Raw genomic sequence first — 8,351 nt, forward strand, 5'->3', positions numbered from 1 at the left:
ACACAGTTTCACTTTAAGCGCCAGTGATATGTGTGAGAGAGATTCAGTAAGCAGCTGATGTTTGGACGTAAAAGATCATGTGACTCGCACAGCTGCTTGCAGATATCATCAGTGGACCAGATGTGGCAAAATACCTCTCACAGCATGACATACACATACTGGGATTCCCATCCTAGATGAAGGAAGGCATTTAACACAGAGGATTGAATATCTTTCCCGTGTTTACTTCACTATAAACAAGCTTCAACAACTTGTTGAAAACTTGACATACTTTAGCTACAGAGGAATACAGCTTTTCTTGTCACTTGTATATTTTTCTACCTCATGAAGTAAAAAAAAAAAAAAAGTATGTATGCAGACATATATACCTATTTCAGACAAAAATACATGTATAAAATGAACACACTCACCCTTTTATAACATTATGGCCCATGTGAAATTACCTATTTCCCCTGAGTTTTCTCCTTGGTGATATTTTCAAACTTAAAATAAAATGCCTTTTAAACCACCAGTAAGGAAGAAAATATTTAAAATAATGTTGATAGTGCTTTTTAAACCTACGTTGTTACTTTTTGAATTGCAAAGTCCTGAAAAATTACTCTAAATAGAAGATTAAAAATTATCTCCTAGGAGAAAACTCAAGTGAAAAAGTTAATTGCATATGGTCCTATGTTTTATATTAGAGGCAGCAGAAACTATTGGTGAAAGGCAGAGAAAAAAGAAACTCAGAGCATTAATTACAACACAGATGTAAATGATTATAATTATTTAGCACTGGCATCTTCTGTAGTGCTTGGCAGAGTATATCTTGTTACTTAACTGTCCCTATGAGGGTCTCACAATTTAATCCCTACCATTGTATGTGTCCCTTACAGTCTTGAAGCAATTTAGGGGTAGCCAATTAACTTACCACAATCGTGCAGGAGCCCTCGAGAACACAAAATGGGAGACTTTGGAAGAGTCCAGCAGTGCTCGGGGGTCCTGGGGAAATTGTCCCCTTTGCCTTAATGGCAGCGCCGGCCCTGTGTGTATTAAAAGTACCTGGCTGGCTGAGTCATGGCTCTATTTTAGATGACAATTTCATTATCTAAGAGCTTTCCAAACGACTCCTTCATCCACCCGTATGAGATAGTCAGGGAGATGCTGGGAGGGGGCATCAGCAAGCCCTTTTCCGTGTTTCCAGGACTGACCCTGTTCACCTATGTCCTTTGCTGCTGAAAGATCAAGGCCCAGATTTAGTTAAATTTTCTCCTGAGTTTTCTCTCATGAGATATTTTTCATTTTATCTACTAAGAGCACAAGCAATAAAATGTACTAAAATGCAAATCAGGTCAACTTTGTTTAACCTAGAAGGCAGGATAAAACGCACAAAAAAAAGTTAATTGAATCTGGGCCTTAAAGTGACTCTGTAACAAAAATTACAACGTTTTTTCTACCATCCTACAAGTTCCTAAACCTATTCTAATCTGTTCTGGCTCACTGCAGCACTTTGTACTATCACGGTCTCTGTAATAAATCAATGTATCTTTCCCCTGTCAGACTTGTCGGCCTGTGTCTGGAAGCCTGCCAACTCTTCTGTGCTGGTCTGTTCCTCTATGCACACTCCAGTGTGTGTTTTATTTACATAAGCCAGCAGCTTCTCTGCTATCTTATCAGTGATAGAAGAGAGCTGGATAAAAATCCTCCTCTGTTACCAGCAAAGGTAGCAGGAAAATCTTGGCCAACTTCAGTAATAAACAAAAGGAAAGTCCCGCTGCACCAATGGTTATGGTAAAAGTAGAAAATCTTTATTCATTAAAGGTGCCCATACACTCGTCAGATTGGCAGCAGATAGATAAGAAATGCATCTGATGATCTATCTGATGCGTTTTTAGAACCTTTTTTACCAGGATAGAATTCCAACAGATTTCAGTTTGAAATCTATTGAAATTCGATCTGATGGCATTTTTTTGCCATCAGATTTCCATTAAGGCCAATGCAAACTGATAAGCAATCTCATCAGATCGACCTAAATTTTCCACCCTGCAAGTTCGATGGAAATCCATCGAAATCGATCGAAATCGGCCGTCGATCGGTCGATTGGCCAACCGATTTGTAATCGAGGGATCGATCGGTCGGCCAGAAAATCGGCTGAGTGTATGGGCTGCTTTAGGCTGTGAAAGTAGCTGGCTGACACATACTGAGGAATTACAAACACAGGCAGAGCTGTCTGCAGGAAGCCAGTAATGTTCAGTGCATGAGAGAAGCTGGGGACAGAAGGTAAACACACAAATGATCTTTTGAGATTCAAAAGGAAAGCTGTATACAGCCTGATTGTGTATGGATGTATTTTCTATGTGTGGACATACTGTACATCAATCTACTTCCTGTTTTGGTGGCCATTTTGTTTGTTTATAAACAAACGTTTTAAAACTGTTTTTGACTACTTTTAATGCGGCGGGGAGCGGCGAAATTGTGACAGAGGGTAATAGGAGATGTCCCCTAACACACTGGTATGTTTACTTTTGTGCGATTTTAACAATACAGATTCTCTTTAAGCTATGTACCCACACCGCGATTTTCTGAACAATTTTTCCCCTGACAGGCGTTCTTCTGGGTGACAAGTGAAAGTTTCTGCAATCTCTCGACATAGGTACATGTGCACAATTACATGGACAACGTTTTGTGAGGCATGACGATTACGACCATCACGGTGGATCGGATCTTTAAGATCCCCGACAACTCCTGCGCAAAGTGCCACAATCATTTGAACTCTCGTTCGTGTGCGTCATGTACCATCGCAAGACGTTGTGTGTCTCTGCAGGTAGGAAGATGGATTGGGGAATGTTGGGCATTCCCCAATCCATCTACAGGTGAATACACACACATTGGGGAGGGTGTGGGAATGATTACATGATTTATTAAACACGGAGCAAGGGAGAGCTGGGAAGAAAGATGATTAAACTGCTCAGCTTCGGTAAAGGTCACAGAGAGTCAATCTTTCTCATTAGAGGGAAAAGGTAGGTGGGCTAAGTTGATGTCTGGGGAAACTTTCTTACTTTCCTGGCAGAAAGGAGATACATGACCCCACCAGCCAATGCTTTCATTGCTGTATATTTATTGCAAAATGTACATATGAGCTTGCAACAATACTTTGCACATTTCTAATTAAGCATAAAAAAAACTCCAGTTCTTATCTATGCAAAAGAGCCATTAAGCTCCACAACTTTTAAAGTCGCAGAGAGCTCTGTCTTCTGAAGCTTATTATCTCAAGTGTCTGTCACTGTATTTTGTTTTTTTCTGCAGAGGAAAGTTCAAAAGTTCACTAGCCTGCTCGAAACTGTGCATGTTGGCCTTACTGAAGGTCACAGTAGTCACACTCATGTCTGGTGAAAAATTACCTGAGTAGGATGGAGGTTTTGAAGTAATGTTTCATATAAGCATCAGCATCAGACTTTAGTCGAGATAATCATTCCTGATGGGTTGATTGGGGGACTGCTGTACAGTGCTGCTCATCAGGATTCCGGATATCTGGGTATCCCGGATATCCGACCATTTTTACGCTATCCGGATCAGATTCCGGATTCCAGATTTCTCTAGAAATCCGGTTAGCTATCTGCAAATAACCCGGATATCCGCGGATATTGTGGATATCCGGAACCGAAATACTGTAACTAAGGAGCTGACGTCCTGGAGCCAATCAGAGGGCTCCCAGCAGAAGCCCTAGCAACCAATCACAGAGGGGAACCCTGGCCAGCCCCACCTGACCTCATTGAGCCAATCAGAGGGCTCCCAGCCTAAACCCTGGCAACCAATCACAGAAAGGAACACTGACCAGCCCCCCTGTATAATAAGGAGGGCTGCCATGATGAGACATATCGTATTAGCTGGCTGAATGCTCACTAAGAGACATGCTCCAGTGCTGGTGGCCTAGCAAGGGGGCTGTACACAGTTATAAACCTAAAGCTGTTCAGTGATTAACCCCTTCACTACTATCACTACACTATTGTTAAATCGTTAATTAGCTTGATTGATGTCATAGTGTGACAGTCAGAGTGTCTGCTCCAGTGCTGCTGGGCCAAAGGCTGTACACAGTGATAAGCTGTTCAGTGATTAACCCCTTCACTGCTATCACTGCACTATTGTTAATTCATTAATTAGCTTTAGTGATGTCATTGTAGGACAGTCAGAGTGTCTGCTCCAGTGCTGCTGGCCTAGCAGTGATAAACCGAAAGCTGTTCAGTGATTAACCCCTTCACTATCACTACAGTATTGTTAAATCATTAATTAGCTTGATGTCATTTGTGTGACAATCAGAGTGTGTGCTACAGGCAGCTGCTATGTGTCTGCGTGTGTGCTGTGCACAGACCAAGCCAGCTGCTGCCTGCTGGCCAGCTATTAGCCTTAGGTTTAGGTTAGGGATTAGGGGATAGGATTACTGTGTTATTGTGTAGTTAGTACTGTAGTACTGCAGTCAGTGTGCTAGTAATTGTTAGAGTAGTAGTACTACTGTGTTAGCTTTCTACAGAACTGCTGTGCTGTGAACAGTGGCAGTGTGACAGTTAGTGTGCACTAGTGTCTTCTCCTCTGCTGTCTGACTGTCACTTGGCACGTGGCACTTGGCACGTGTCACATGGCACTTGGCATGTGTCACATGGCACTTGGCACGTGTCACGTGGCACTTGCCAAGTGGCACTTGGCACGTGGCTCTTTCCACGTGACACCTGCCAAGTGCCACGTGACACTTGGCACGTGCCATGTGACACGAGCCAAGTGCCATGTGACATGTGCCAATTGCAACGTGCCACATCCGGCATGCTCCTGGCACACATTACACCTGCTGCTGCATTGCCCTGCTCCTGCTGCCTGTGCAGCTATTTTTTTTTTTTTGGGGGGGGGGGATTTTAAGTCCCCACATCATCAATTAGTGTTCCCCTTTACAAAATAATGATGCTACATGCCTCATATACCCTAAAAAAAGTTTGTAAAGCAATTTAAAGCACTTTAAAGGCCACTTCCGGTTTTCTACCCAGATATCCGAATCCGCCGGATACTAGGGTCGGATATCCGATTCGGATCAGGAAATTTTGAACTCTGATATCCGACCCGGATCGGATAGCGGGGTATCCGGATCCAAATTTGATCCAGATTTTGAAAAGGGGTATCCGAGCAGCACTACTGCTGTACACATGCTAGATTGTTGTCAGATTTGCAGTAGAGGTTTAAGTCTCAGGACTACAAGAACTCAAGCTAGAATCAGTTGCTCTTGGGAGTGTTTTGAGAGTCTGACACCTGACTAGGTCATGCAACAATGTGAGAAATTTAAAAATCTTCTTCAATGTAGAGATCTGATTGATCATTTAGGCAGGATCTGACTGGATGCCGATGCAAGATCTGACTGAATGCTGATGCAGGATCTGACTGGGCACTGATGATGTAGGATCTAACTGAATGCAGAGGCAGGATATAACTGAATGCAGATGCAGGATCTGGCTGGGAGCTGAGCAAGAATTTAAACGGACGCTGAGGCAGGATCTAATTGGATGCAGAGGCAAGATCTTACTGGACACTGAAGCAGGATCTTGCTGGGTGCTGAGGTAGGATCTCACTGGACATTGAGGCAGGATCTTGCTGGGTGCTAGGGTAGGATCTCACTGGACACTGAGGCAGGATTTGAATGGTTGCTGAGGCAAGATCTCAATGGACACCGAGACAGAATCTCACTGGACAGTGAGGCAGTATCTGACTTGACACCGAGGCAGGATCTCATTGGACGCTGAGGCAAGATCTGAATGTTTTAAGGACAGTCACTTATCTTGTTGCCCCATAAACACAATAACTCAGCCTGTCTTAGCTGTGGAGACGGTGAGGGGCAACCTTAAAGAGAACCTGAACTGAAAATAAAAGTCAAATTTAAACATAAACACGCCATACTTACCTCCTGTATAGTCTACTCATCAATCTCTTTCTCCTCTCCTGCCTCCTGTTTGTCCACTGTGATCAATGGAATTCTCCGTCCTCCATTTTGAAAATGGCCATTACCCCATAACAGCTTCCTGGTCAGCACACTGTTAAACTGTAATATCGCCCACATGAGCCATAGGGAAACATGGGCAATTTCTTGCACATTTAGTTGTAACTGACAGCAGTTGATATATAACCGACAGCCACTGGTATATTTCAGTTCTGACAAAATATTGTCAGAACTGACAGGGATCACTATAAGAAGAAAATGGTGAGCATTTAAGAGGAACTGACGGTGAGGTAAGTATGTAATAATCATTTGCAGCTACATCATGTGTTACTTTTAAATAATTTTACTCAGTTCAGGTTCCCTTTAACTGTTCTACTTGTGTTGATAAGTGATCTGCAAGGTTGCTAACATTCCCAATCAATTAATCTGCTTGTTCTTTAACCAATCTGGCAGAAAATGCGATTGTCATCTAATGTCTGCAGGAACCTTAAAGGGGGCATTTTGTACAGAAATCGTGTTAAGGGTTGCCAAGATCTTTTGATCCCTACATTCTTGTCAAGAAAATACAGAGAAAGAGGCAGTTCAAGCAGACAAACTAAAGAAATATAAACATCAAAGGATAAGATAATTAAAAAGCTGAAGATGTTGAGGAAGGACACCGATTCCAAGAGGGGATGAGGGGTCTGCTGATGTCATTAGGTAACAAATGATGCAGGTGACGGGAAGGAGATCCATTTGGACAGAAGAAGAAATAAAAGCTAAAGGTGCCCATACCCTTATAGATATTCTCATTTTTTTGATGCTTTGGTGCTTCATGTCCGGTCACATGGGGAGCTTCCGTCGCACTGAGTATGCGTGGAGCCACGCTGAGGACCTTGGGCTGTGTGTCCATGATGACGCAGATTTTGAGTGAGTCACCTGACTCGGCTTTGACGAATAGGGATTCGGGGGAGTGTTTATGCTGGCCACTATATGTGGCGATTTGCATATTAGAGACTAAGTTTCCACTCAGGTCCACCGGGGAGCTCAGGTAAACTGATTGGCTGTTGAGAATTCAAATTAATTTAGATGTTTTAGAGGGCTGATACTATATATGGTATGTATGTGTTGGCTTAGGGCCCGTTTCCACTAGCACGAATTCGCATGCAGACAACGCATGCGGATTCGCATAGGCAATACAAGTGGATGGGACTGTTTCCACTTGTCAGTTTTCATTTGCGTTTTTATGTGCAGGATTTTTCTGCACGGTAGACCCTGCAGAATTCGCCTGCGTGTGGAATGCAGGCGAATCGCAGGCAATGTATTTAATAGGGAAATCGCATGCGTTTTTTGCATGCGTTTTTTGCCGCGATTTCGCATGCGATTTCGCATTGAAAGTAATGTAAATTGACACAGGCAGTGACATGGTTAAAATCGCATATACCCTGCCTATGCGAAATCGCAAGCGAAATCGCGGCAAAAAACGCATGCGGAATCGCATCCGCATGCGATTTTGTCAGCGGTGATATGCGGCGATTCCGCACCGCACTAGTGGAAACGGGCCCTTATTTGTGGTTGAAACGGCTTGATGAAAGGCTAAAACCTGAAACGGCTTGATGAAAGGCTAAAACCTGAAACAACCACATAGATTACTGCGGGATATCAAACCAATTAAGTAATTGACCACTCTGCCTCACCTATTAACTTAGTACAATTTCAACAACACATATAGGGATCTGAGATGTCACATTAAATATATTTATTAATCAATTAAGCATGTATCAAAACCACATAATTATATCCACATAATTAAAAACAATTAAAACTCATGACCTATAGAACAACCTACGCAGGATATAAATTTAGGGAAATTTGGTGCACCAATTATACCGGTATATGCGTATATGTATATATTTTTCTTCAGGCCCCTTTAATCCTGTTCAGTTGTACTATAGAACGTCATCCAAGAGAGAAAAGCAGTATCTTCAATCCACCTTCTATCAACTTATTGATAAACAAGCCTCCGATCCATTTGTAAGGTACGCCCCCATTACATGCAGCCAGCGGCTAACAAAACCTTGCTTGCCTTAAACTACGACCAGAACCTCAGCAGATAAGGGCAACTTTAACAGGGATTACTTTGACTGATTATTCAGAGGCACATAGCGTTGGGTCGGGTCGGCCAAACAAGCCTGGTACTCACGTGCCCTGTCATGTTAGCAGGGACTTGGTCGTTGTTGTAGCGCTGTTCCAGGGTGTCCGCGTTATCCTTGCGGCTGGACGGCAGGTACAGACGCGCACGAGGTGTCCGGGAGTCAGGCTAAGCTAAGGAAGAGGGGCGGAGGCAGAAGGTGGATCACTGCAGCCAGCGTGGTGGCGGGATGACGTCACAACACGTGACGCGTTTCGCCAATAGGCT

This window comes from Hyperolius riggenbachi, chromosome 8, assembly GCF_040937935.1.
Source record: "Hyperolius riggenbachi isolate aHypRig1 chromosome 8, aHypRig1.pri, whole genome shotgun sequence".
Lineage (NCBI taxonomy): Eukaryota > Metazoa > Chordata > Amphibia > Anura > Hyperoliidae > Hyperolius > Hyperolius riggenbachi.